The following is a 12820-nucleotide window of genomic DNA, read 5'->3' on the forward strand; positions in this document are numbered from 1 at the left end:
ATCATTCCCATGCTGCAGAACAATAATTGGCATCCCTTATCCTCTGACATAAAATTGACATATGTGTGGAAGGAAGAGGGGGGGGCGGGGACTCACTGGCCCTTCTGTGGGAATCGTCAGCTGTTTGGCGTTCTGGAAATAAATGGAGGGGGGACTGAAGTGTTTTAGCAGCAGAGCAGCAGGACTTGCCAGAGACACGGTCCGTGAACTGTGACTGTAGGGGTTCAGACCTTCCTCGTGAAATGCTGTCACACAACTCTGTGCAATGTTCCAAGTCTATATCTACACTGTGATGTCTAAAGTCATTTAATAACCCTCTCGGGTTTGACTTCAGTCTGCCCCTCAGGCTAAATGACATAATTCCCAGACATTGGCAGCGCAGTGTAACACTCGAAACTGACATAAAAGTGGGGGAACAAAAAGGTGGAAAGCATTTGAAAAGTCATGTTGGAGAGCTCAAGGTTAAAAACGTAAAACCCGACGTGTTTTGATCGAGAGTCTTAAGCCTCCTCCACACTCCGAAAGATTATGAATAAATTAGAAGTTAAGTAAGACGCAGGGGTTCATCTGCGGTAAGTGCTTGAGGGAATGATTCAGCTGAGTTCAACTAAAACCAAACCAGCAGAATGAATTCAATTCGGACTGGGTAACTGCAACCTGACTTAAATAGCCATGTGTAGACCTGCTCGGGTGAATAAGCAACATGAAAGTGACATCATGGTGGCAAATGATGACCACAGCGCTAGAAACGTGTGTGTGCTCGCTCTCTGTCAGCGGTTTCCTAAGGAGAAAGTGTGTGCGTGTATTTGTGGTAGATGATGCATTGCAGGGAAAAAGCCAAATGCCACGGACACATTTGTGTGTGCACTGACACACACACATGACTACTGCAGAGCAATGGGGTGTGTGTTCACGCGGAGCTAACAGCGAGGTGATGTCATCAAGCTCCAGCCATATGCATTAGTTAATGTGTCAGCATGTGGTGTGTGTGTGAGGACTGTGTACACACTGCTACAGTGGCTGTATGTTAAGAAGTCTTAAATTAATGACCCTGCACACAGGCAAGATAGCTCAGGGCATGGATGGATTTTCACAAAAGTTGTGGGAATATCATATGAAAAGTGACATAGAAAATGACATCATTTTTTTAAGGTATGTCTATTTTTCTATAAATCGGAAGAAAAAAAAAAATTATCAAGTGATAGGGATGACATCATCATGAATGAAAATGACATCATATGGTGGAGTAATGCATTGCAACCAATACAATTGGAGACATGATAGATTAACCAATCATTCATCATCATACGGTGACATCATGATGACGTCATTATGTCCTGGTATTATTATTATACAGTACATGAAAGACAAGAAGACATTTTCACAAACAGTTGTGCATAGGTGTATGTGGTGGTGGTGGGGGGTGCATCTGTTTGGGGGGGTCTATGATGGAGAGGAGTATTTTTTTTTGGGGGGGGGGGGGTTGGATGGAAAGATAGGAGATAGAAGAGAGAGAATGATTAAAAGAAAAGAAAATGTTATTAGTATTATTACAATATAAAAAAGTATAGCATTCCCTGACGTGGGTATATACAGAATACGCAGGTTATGTATCGTCCTTCCAATGCTTTTCATTTTATCCTGAAAGTACAAAACTAACTTCCACTTAAATAACGTACACAAACTTCAGCATACTCAACGTGTTAGTATCAGTGTGTGAGTTTGTCTTGTTTGTGTATTAGTGTATCAGAGTCACTCTCACCCACTCTCACACACTGTATCGGGCTAATTGCTCATTTCACTCTCTTCCGCGCCTCCTCCTCCTAATGACCATTAGACGCCGAGTGGAAGCAAATCGTCAGTCTCCTGAAGGATCTCTGCTTCTGTCTCGATATGCAAAGTCACATCACATCGTCTCCCTGGCTGATTTTATTTCCTCTAATGTTGGTGGAGGTTTGAAAGAAATATGTAGTAATATAAAAAAAAAAGATATTAAAGCTTAAAGAGAGGTTTGGTTGTAAGCTTGATTGACGAGGAGTCTCAGCCTATTACTGGCAGCTGTGCTGTTCCAATCAGCCCCCTCCCCTTTTTTTCAGCACTTTTTATGATGTTATTTATGCTACTAACAACTAACGACTTACTTTGGGATGTCACTGGCTTTCTTTCCAATACACCATTTCTAAGTATAACATTACAATATTTGCTTTTGAGATCCTCTGCCTTTTTGTGTGAAGCACATATACCCAACCCAAAAATGGAATTCATTTCAAACAACAGGCCATAAACACTCAGTGTGGCTCAGGATGTACTATCGTAGTTAAGCGGTGTCATCTGGGGTTCTCACGATCGGGAAAAGAAGGATGAGTAACTCCTTTCATTGTTGGGACCTCAGGACTTCGGTAACTCCATATAAAGGCCTGTGGGTATTAACAATCTGAATCACTGATATAAAATGAATCACAAACCATAGTAATGAGAGCAGAGCTTGGCATCCACACACCAGCAGGATAAAGCGTGAGGTTGACTCAGTCCTCTGTGGGGTGATGGCATCACTGTCTGAATAATAAAAATGTGAAGCCTGGAGTGCTGTGTATACCTTACACTCTCTTTAGATGTGTCCCTCCGGCACAATGCGGCCTGGTTTCTGACTCACGTGAGTCACGCTGATGTCTATAGAGGAAACACTGGGTATTGTGTGTAAATCAGTGAGGGAAGGAGTTTGCCAGATGAATCATGATACAAAACCACGTGATTCATTTGCCATGAAGCGAGTTCTGTGTATCTGATTCTGAAGAACAATCTGACAGTCAGATCTAATAGATGAGAGAGTTAGGTAAATACTCAGTGAATTAGTTTGTCCCTAAACAGTAAGTGAATGTCTGAGGGTGTGCATGTCTGGTGCTTTGAGCTGCAGCACTTCCATAGGGATGTGAGGGTATTACATGACAAAGTTTTAACTGAGTGCCGCTAAGATGCTGAAAATCCAGTGAGTTGGGTGAACAGCCACAGACCTTCATGGCTATTGATTTGGCTCACCTGTCTATCTTTGTGGCAACATACACACACACACACACACACACGCACGTACATGCCGTCACCCGTCTTCCTTCCTGTACCATGCCAACGCTTCCTTGTTTATCCAGTTACCATAAAAACACAATCAGCCACAAGTCAACACTGAGTGACTCCAAACAAGCCGGATTATTGCTCTAATTAAGCTTTAATAAGCCCTTATTAAACGGCCACAGGCCTCGTTAGGCAGTTCATTAAGTCATTTCATCCTTTTATTCCTTCATTAAGTCTCTTTTCTTCTCTCCTTTCTTCTCAGGGAGTGCGGGAGCAGTGAGGTCTGGGAGATCACGACCTTAATTCTCTCTAAGACAGACAGTTTAATTAACACTGGAGGAATCCTCACCGGCTCCAGACCTCGGCGATGGGAATGTTCGGGGGAATTGGATTGCCAAGGTAAGGCACTAAGCTAATGTGTTTTTTACTGGCAACATACACTAATAACCTGTTAAATTACAGCTACTGGGTGCTGTTGTATTTATGATGTAATTAGATGGTAATACTGAATGCGTAAAAACATACAAAAATTAGTAATATACATGTAATTTTGCCGTGTTTTAGAGAAATGGCTGATAATGAAAAACACTGGTTTAATTTAATGTTAGTGCATCTTTTACAGCTTTTTCTTCTTTTTTTTATCAGACTCCACCATAGGAAATAAGGAGCAAAGGTGAAGAGCTACTGAATATACTGGAAAAGAAGATATAAAACTGTTAAATGTAACTGACAGTAGGGAAATTGCAACAGTGAGTTACCTCTGCAGATGCATCATTATGCATTTGACCCTGTGCGGTTCTCAGACACTCATATTTAACAAGTGTCTGAAAGTTCAAAATGGTTCTGTCACATCATTAGTGTACATTGTTTGCAGATGAGAAATAAAAAGTGGTGACATTAATTTAATAATCCTGAATGTGTGAGTATGATATAACTGAGCACAGTTTGAGACTCTCACTCTCACTCACCCTGAAGTGTCAGCATGTTTGACAAATAATCATTCATAAGCTCATGCGACATTATAGTGTTGGAGGTCTTTGACATTTCTAAAGGGTTTAAGTTTAGAACACAGTTTCTCTATCTGCTTCATTGGTCTACACTTTCAAATTAACGTTTTGTTTGTGTCACTGCCTTCACCTCAAAACCAAAAGTATGTCAGTGTGAGGATGTTACATAGTTCAAAAATACAAGTTTTGTGGATCACATGTTGTACATTTTTTGAAACAAATATTCCGGGAAAGGTTGAATTTAAGGTGGTTGAACAGAAAGAAACTGCAACACAGCAAATAGTAGATCGCAATATATGCAAGAATCAAAGGGGCAAACACACACACACACACACACACACACACACACACACACACACACACACACACACACACACACACACAAACCTTCCCTTTGAACAGTTGAACAGTGCAGTGAACACCCTAAAGCTCAAACGCTAGATTACAGTTTGTAGCACCTGCATGTTTTAGTGAGTCTGCTGTCGGGGGGGATTTCCAACTCTGCATGTGAATATTCAGAGGTGAACCTTACATGCACAGACCTTCCTCTCTTTTCATGTGCCAATAACCAGCACCTGAAAGACTGTTTGCTCTCAGCACAGAAGAAAGTTTTACCTTGCATGCCTCAGTTCTTTCAACATAATTCAGCTTCTTACTGCATGAGGATCAATGGGACTTAAATAGTATTATATGACACAAACCAAATGTGCAAGTCTTAGCAATGCTGGTTGGATGCAGGTGCAGGAGTGTATGCAGACTGACAGGGATAAGTTACTGCAACAGTAACACATGGAGACGAGGCCAAATTTAGCCATGTGTTTGGAAGAAGATGTTTTCGTGTGAGTGGTTGTGTGTGTGTGTGTGTGTGTGTCTGTGAGTGTGTGTGTGTGCGCGCACGAGCATGCGGTTGCATGTTTATTAGTAGTTTGGTCCCTGCTGAGGTGACAGATGTTCATGGCAGAGGTAGGCATGGATGAGACGCGATGTCCAAATTAATCCACTGGTGTGTGAGGAGGAGTACTCTTCTCCATGGAAGTCAGACAAGCTGCCCTTCAACTGTCTGTGCTGTCTTCACGGCATTGTGTGTGTGTGTGTGTGTGTGTGTGTGTGTGTGTGTGTGTGTGTGTGTGTGTGTGTGTGTGTGTGTGCTGCCATGATTTAGTGCTGGCAGCAAAGACTTCCACCTTCAGCCATGAAGTGATTTGAGTTTCCCAAAGCTTCAGCAGATGTCCAAACCCCAGAATCCACCCTTTGCATCCCCGTGTCTTCTCTGTTTTAGTTGTTGTGTCACATATCTTTGAGCTCCTCTTGCACTGCTATATTCTTTCTTTTCTCCTTGTCGCCTTCATTTTCAAACTGAGGCAGCGGTTCATTTATTCTTACTGACTTTGCAACAATTTGCAGGAAAACACACCTAATCAAAACCGGATCACTAACCTGAACAAGAACCTCAAAAAAAATTTCCCAAAGAGGCAACAAAACCACACACATGCCTGCACACACACCACAGACTGTTGATGTTTACTAAGTACGGTGCAGATAAACATGCATGTACCTTTGCACAGTCAGAAAGACAAGGAAGTGTTGGTTAGCACGAGATGCAAAATCTAACCTTTTAGAAGAGAAACACACACCCACACACACACGGTTTCTCACCGTTACATGTCAGCTGCTTACTTACACAATTATAACCATTAAAAAGCAGAAGCACTAACTGCTCCTTTTTCTTATGTATAGGGAGAAATGAAACTTGTGAAATCTATTGTTAACATATTAGTTTAAAGTTTGTAAACATTTGGGATGATCAGCCAAAACTGTTGCTATGATTTTAATTTGAATCAGGAATGCTTAATATCGCCTAACTGTACGTTTGTGACACTTTGAATGAATGTTATAATGTCTGTCCACCATTGATAATGATGATTATTATAAATAAGAGTGATTATTCTAAAAATAAGTATTTGATTAGATAAATAATCTTAGTTTAATACAACTCAGATAAGTCAAGATCTGGGAAATAGGGGCTGAGATGTTGGACTAATGCTGAACCCACATGAACATGGTATTCAACTTTGTCTGCTGAGCAAGTCAGGCCTTGGCTGCGTGTTTTAATTAGCTGTAATTGTTTCTGTAGTCTGCTCAATGAAAGCAATCAAAGGCAAGCAATTACAAGATCTTGGTCGCCAGCCCTGGGGGCTCAACTTCAGACTGGGAAACATACGCGCGCACACATGCACTGACAAACACACAAACTAACACAGACGCACATTATATACAGACAGTCACCCACACATTTCCTGTGCGTTTCATGTAAGACAGGCTTTTCTTCTTTCTCTTGTGTTTGGAGAGGAAGTGCGGGTCTAATGACTTTTCCTATGCGTCACGAACACCACACACGCGGGAGGCAGGCAGCGGCGCTGCACGTGTGCATGTGAGAACCTTTATACATATATGCATGAGCCTGTGAAGGGCTCCACACATGCAGGTTTTGTTATGCACTTGTTAGACGCTTCATTTGTATTTACGAGTTTGTGCTTTTGAGAGACTTCACATTGTGTTTGTTTTTTTGTGAGAGAAAGTTATGCATGTTTTTTTGTGTCTTCACAGAAAATGTGTACACTTAGTTACCGTTGAGTATATTTTTAACGGGAAAAATAAGTTTGTCTCTGAGGGATTTTACACATATGCTTGTTGTTCCACTTTGTGCATTTGATGTGACCATCTGGGCTTGTGAGACACTTCTGTACGTACTTGTAATGAAGTGAGACCGCACACTACTGTATGTGTGTACAGTTTGTTTTTGCAAGTTCTTCTCACTCGCTTCTCGTAAACACCACAACCACTGAGACCGTATGCAGTTTGTAAACTTTTTTCATTTTTTTTTGGACCACTCACAACTCCTCTGTATCGATCGTAGTCAATATTTTATTCCTTCTGAGAATTTGTGTGTACCGAGCTAAAATTCGAGTTATAATTTGTTGCAGTAATGTATCATATATTTATGACACTTGGCTCTTTCCAGCAGTGTCCCATAGCAATGAGCTCTCAAAGTATGTTGTTCTTTTTTCTGAAAAATTAAAATTTCATGAGCATTTTCAGGGTTTGAATATGTATCTTGTGTGGATAAAAGTGATGTAAAGAAAATACCATACTGTACCCTGTCTCCATCCCTCCACAATAGATCTACAGGGCTGGTACTAACTGTAGATTTCAATAACAATTGAAATCACACACACACACACACACACACACACACATAAACACACGGTTGTGTCTTCATGATTTCAGAGGACATTACATTGATTTCTTGCAGACTTCCTGTAACCTTAACAAAAGTTACGACTTCCCTAACTGCACTAATCTCAAACCAGCACTTGTTGGAGCTCGGACTCTTTCGAACAAACAAACAAATTAACGTTTGTCAGTAATTGTCGTTACAAAGCTTATCTCTTTAAACATTTTATTTTTTGTCTGCAAATTTAATGTTAACCTAAACATCATCTAAAGCTAACCACTTCCAACCTTATCTTAAAGCTTGTCTTCCCTGTAAAAGTGAAGGATTTATGATATGGGTCTTGCTTTTCGTGCCCACAAGGAAAACAAGTTCCCATAACATTACTGTGTAAACTTGTATTTTGCACCTTAGTGAAGACACTCATTGGCATAACCGATTCCCTTGTCCCTAACACTAACCTTAACCATCACCACAGAATGCTTTACCTTAATGCTTTCCTTAACTTTAACTTAAATCTATCCCTAACGCTAAAACTAAGTCTTAACCCCTGACTGATCAGAAAGTGAGGTCTGGCCAAAATGTCTAGGCTCAAAATTATGGTCTGGTCCTCACAAAGACAACTGCACAAGTACTGTACACACACACACACACACACACACACACACACACACACACACACACACACACACACACACACACACACACACCATTACATGCATTACGTCATTTGACAGATCAGCACACCTGTAGTTATGGTTAAAGACTATTGTCCCGACAACAATACAATTCTCTTTACTTTTCCAGTTTAAAGATCATATCAGTCAATTCACAAATAATTTTACTTTTTTTCCATCCATGCAATCAGACCCAGTTCTGCTCAGTCACCTTTGGGGTTAAAATATCTCAGGCAATCTTAAACAATCAGGTTTTCTGCTCTAAACTACATCTCGGAAAAGACTGAATAATTCGTCATGCGGTTGCCAGAGCGAACCAAGGTTAGCTAATCCCACAAAGCTCGGCTGCCCAAACTGCAGCTGCACTGAGCTTCAGCAGTTCGTCCAAGGCCACGGAGAAGTGTGTTGCTCGAAATGAGTCCCCATTCAAAGACCAAGGTTAGTGCTCGGCTATGAGGAAGTGACTATTGAAACATTATTTAAGGTGAAATGAAAAACATAATCAAAAACAGTCTTTTGATTGGATCCAAGGCCTTTGCTGAACTCTTCCTCCAAACTCATCACTCCCTTCCTCTACCTTTACTCCCCGGTGCCAGCTCCATCATTTCCCTCACTACATCTTTGACTTACGAACACCCACTCTCCTTTTCTTCTTTCCTTATCTTCTCCCCTCTCTTTCATTTTTTCCCTACTGTTCTTCCCTCTTTTCATTCTCTACTCCCAACTTCCATTAGCAACAATGGATCTCAACTCAATGTTTCCATTTTCTTTACAGCATGCATTTCTCTTGTATTGCCTTTTCTGTGTCTCTCAGTCTCTTTCATCTTAAAGGCCCCACATTTTACACCTTTCTGGGATTTCATTTGAGGTATTGGTCCCTTAAGATGATATATCAGTGGTTTAAAGTCGAAAAAACTGCTGCAATGTGTATTTCCATGTCCTCTCTTCTGCCTCTCTCTGGAGATGCAGACAGAACAGGCTGTTTTCGCCCGGCCTCTTGAGCCCCTCCTCTGATTGGCTCACTGCACTTTGTGACATGCGACCAGGCCCATCACCGTTCTCATTCTGGCGCATTTGACGATCCCTGGCTATAAACACAGCTGAAAGTCACATTATGTTTGGATACATCTGTAGAAGACCAGTCACATATTTACAGTTGGTTACAAAAGGATGTTTCTGAACTGTTAGTAACACCGTCCTCATGTTTGGTCAAGTTTTAGCAGGACAGTCGGCCAATGTGGGAGTAACGTCCCGAGTTACAGTACGGAGTTTCAATACACAGCGACACAGCACGTCAGAAGAAATAAAGCGTAACCGCTGGTCTCGAACAGTAACATTCTTAGCAGGAATGTGCACCTACACATTGTCTTCCTTGCATCCCTCCACGCTGCAGTGTTTCTTCAGTGTTGTTTGTTGTGGTTAGCCTGTGGTAGCTAACAAGCTGCTAGCTCAGCAACATGTCTGCTTGGTGTCGTGTTCGGTTCGGGTGGAGGGGTGGTAGTGGTGGTAGTGGGGAGCGGGGGTGGTGGTGGTGGTGGGGAGCAGGGGTGGTGGTGGTGGTGAGGAGCAGGGGTGGTGGGTTCGGAGGCTGGACTGGTACCGGCTGGGTGGGACTGAGAGACGAGTGCAAACCCAGATAACTCATACGGGGGTGGAAGTACGAAACGCAACGTTTCTATAACATATTTCTTAGAATGGACTGAGTGAAAAAGTCTGCGGAGTGACTGTTCTCATACTTTGAGGGTCCCTGCTGACCCCCTTCAAGTGATTACGGATAATAAAAGCCCAGAAAATGTATAATACACAATATGGGCCCTTTAAGATATATTTAGATTTTTAAAAATTGTTTTGTTTTACTTTTTCCTTGTTTTACTTTTTCCTGGTGGGTCCCCAAAAACTTGTCGACTGACATAACCACAGACAATATCAGTACACCCAACAAAAAACAGACTACAAAAATGATTACTGAATAGTGCCAACTGCTACCAAGCAAGTAAATGTCCCTGGAAAGAAGAACAACCACTAAATGTTATATTATATTATATTATATTATATTATATTATATTATATTACATTACAAGAGTGAGACAGCGTTGGATTTTGAAATGTTTAATCTTTCTCGACCTATTTGTTCCGCTCAGTTGGATGAAGTTTGACTTTTGGTTTTGGTTACAAAAAGACTAAAATGTTGGTTCCTCTTTGACAGAGAGAAGAGTTGGCAACAAATTGAACAAAAAACAAGATTGAGGTTGACTCAAAGTGATTAAAACCAAAAAAAATCTAGACTCACGACTACTAGATCTAACAACAGATAGTGCATCCACATGTGGAGAAGTTATGGTGTTTGTCTTTTGTCCAGCTGTTGGTAATACGGGCAGATGTGTTTTTCCATGTCTGCTTGTTGATGTACACATAGTATTTTTAGCCTCTGCCCTGCTGCTGGAGTCAAGTGGCTGGAGTTGCTGCGGCCGCCAGCGTCACTTGACAGACTTGACTAGTACGAATGAGTCACTCCAGAGCTGCCGGTTCTACTTCTGATCTTTCTAAGTGTGATTAAAAATGTATCTATTTTGTTAATTGATTAAAATGACCTTTGACAGAAAATGCCTTGTTTTCTTACTTTACAACAGCCTTGGTTTGAAACTCAACAAAAATTGGTCCTGTCTTGGATTGTGTCAGACACACTCGCACGAGGATGTTGTCTCACCCCTGAAGATGAGCAGCTGAGTGGTAGAACTTAGTAAAACATCCCATGAAACTGAGCGAGACGAGCTGTTGGACAATAGTAAAAGTTTTAATGGGACACCTCTGGCCGAAGGAACACAACTCATGGTGATTGACGGAGTACAAGAAAGAAAAGACAGGAGTTCTATAACAGAAATAAAACCAAGTAGAAACATTTAATTGTCTGTGTACTGTAGTTCTCTTCTCTCACATTATGAAAAAACAAGTTGAATATGCTTTAAATAATACACTTTAGAAACTGTAAATATACAAAATAAGATTTCAATTCTTCTTTAAAGGAATAGATATCTTCATATTTAAGTCCACTAAGATGGTTATGTTTTCACCGGTCCATTTGTTTGTTGGTTTGTTTGTAAGCAAAATGACACAAAAACAACTAGACAGATTTCCATGAATCTCTGTGGCAGGATGCGGAATGGGTCAGAGAAGAGCCCATTCAATTTTGGTGCAGATCCAGATCAGGGGGGTAGATCATTTTTTCAACATTTTCACCAGTTTCCGAGGGAATAATTCATGGATCTTGGTGAAAAGAACAAAAAAAAACAAAATCAGGCATGTTTGAGGAACTAATATCTGAGTATGTGAACTTTGGTGCAGCTTGATTGAATTTACGGGGACTGTTTGGACTTGGCAGTTGTTATTTAACCTAGTTAGTGTATTTAAATGAGAGGTTTTTATTGTATTGTGTTTCAATAAGCATATTATTGCAGTTAAAGAGTTACTAAGTTACAATGTGTCTGTTTCACCCATAATTTAGTTAATACGTTTCGCCAGTATGCATTTCCAATCAAGTATTTTCTGGAACTTCATTTTTTCATCGTGCTGAATATGAGGCAGATGAAAAGCACATGGTTTTTACTGGGTTTTGAATATTAAATCAGCCCAGTAATTTAATGGGGCAGCAATTTAATGCAGGGGATGACTGGGGCTTTGCTTCTTTGCCAGGAACATGTAAAGTTCTCTCGCTTCTCTCCCTCCCTCTGGTCTCCTCCCTCCACCGCTCTCTTCAGCTTCAAACCCCCTCTCTCGCAGCTCCACATCATCAGCAGAGAGTCGACGGTTGCAGCTGAGCTGAGTTCAATTGAGGTCAGACAGACAGTGTGCGCTGCCCCGGGGAGATACACACTGGCTACCGACCAGATAAGCTGGAAGGACATGTCCCGTCTTGCTCCTAGTTTTCTGAGAGCCTGCTGCCTCCGCCGAGCTTCGGAGGCTTAGAAGAGCTCACGGGAAACCAGATCCGACCATTAGAGCAAATAATAATAACAGTAATAATAACAATACATGAAATACTGTCTCTCATTTCTTTCCAGCCCTCCTCATCTTCTCTGCATCTCATCTCCCACACACACACACACACACACACACACACACACACACACACACACACACACACACACACACACGCACGCACACACTGACCCAGGTTTGAATGATTTATTTATGTCAGCATAAATTACAGCAATAATCTGCGGTGAGAATCAGATACTGATTCAGTTCTAGCAGCGATGTGCTGTGGTGCCTTGATGCCAGCTAATACTGATCGCTGTGTGTCTGTTTGTGCGTGTGTGTGTTTTTTAGATTCACTTGGTTTTCCCTGACAAGCTTGATCTGGGTAAACAAGGAGTCAGCCAAATAACTGTGAAGTGCGAGGGATGGGGGGGGGGGGGGGTCAGAAACTGTATGAACCAGTGAGAAAGGCAGAGGCAAATACTCGGGCTAAACCCTGAAGACATGGGCAGGAAGCTGATATTTTCCCAGACTTACTTTACTTTTTTTGGAGGGGGGAGGGGGGTCTGATCCGACAATTGGAGCTTCCTCTGAGGGCCTAATAATACAACACAGCCATTGTGCAATGTGGCATTTCCCGTCGCCTTATTTAGCAAGAGATGCATGCAATCTCTCCCCTCCCAGTGTGGTTGGGTGAAGTTTTCACTGCCATCAGATTGGATTGTAACACCACGTTGTAGCAAGGCACTATTGTAGTCTGTCTCAGATGAACATCAATACACAGAGAGCAGAGTTCTAGCCAGTGGCCATAACAAAGTTCTTCATTTCTTGTGGCCATTTTTGCTCTGGTGCTGTAGTTTTGA

General features: G+C 41.6%; 1 long non-coding RNA gene across 4 annotated transcripts in view; it reads left to right on the plus strand.

Annotated features, from left to right (window-relative positions):
- The window catches only part of LOC117776517, a 59425-nt gene extending 52309 nt beyond the window's left edge, over positions 1–7116 (plus strand). For all 4 annotated transcript variants that reach the window (XR_004616456.1, XR_004616454.1, XR_004616455.1 and 1 more), the window contains 2 exons: positions 3329–3465; positions 3712–7116. This is a non-coding gene — a long non-coding RNA (uncharacterized LOC117776517). The remainder of the gene's footprint in view (positions 1–3328; positions 3466–3711) is intronic.
- Positions 7117–12820: the final 5704 nt, after the last annotated feature.

The sequence above is a fragment of the Hippoglossus hippoglossus genome, chromosome 16 (genome assembly GCF_009819705.1).
Source record: "Hippoglossus hippoglossus isolate fHipHip1 chromosome 16, fHipHip1.pri, whole genome shotgun sequence".
NCBI lineage: Eukaryota > Metazoa > Chordata > Actinopteri > Pleuronectiformes > Pleuronectidae > Hippoglossus > Hippoglossus hippoglossus.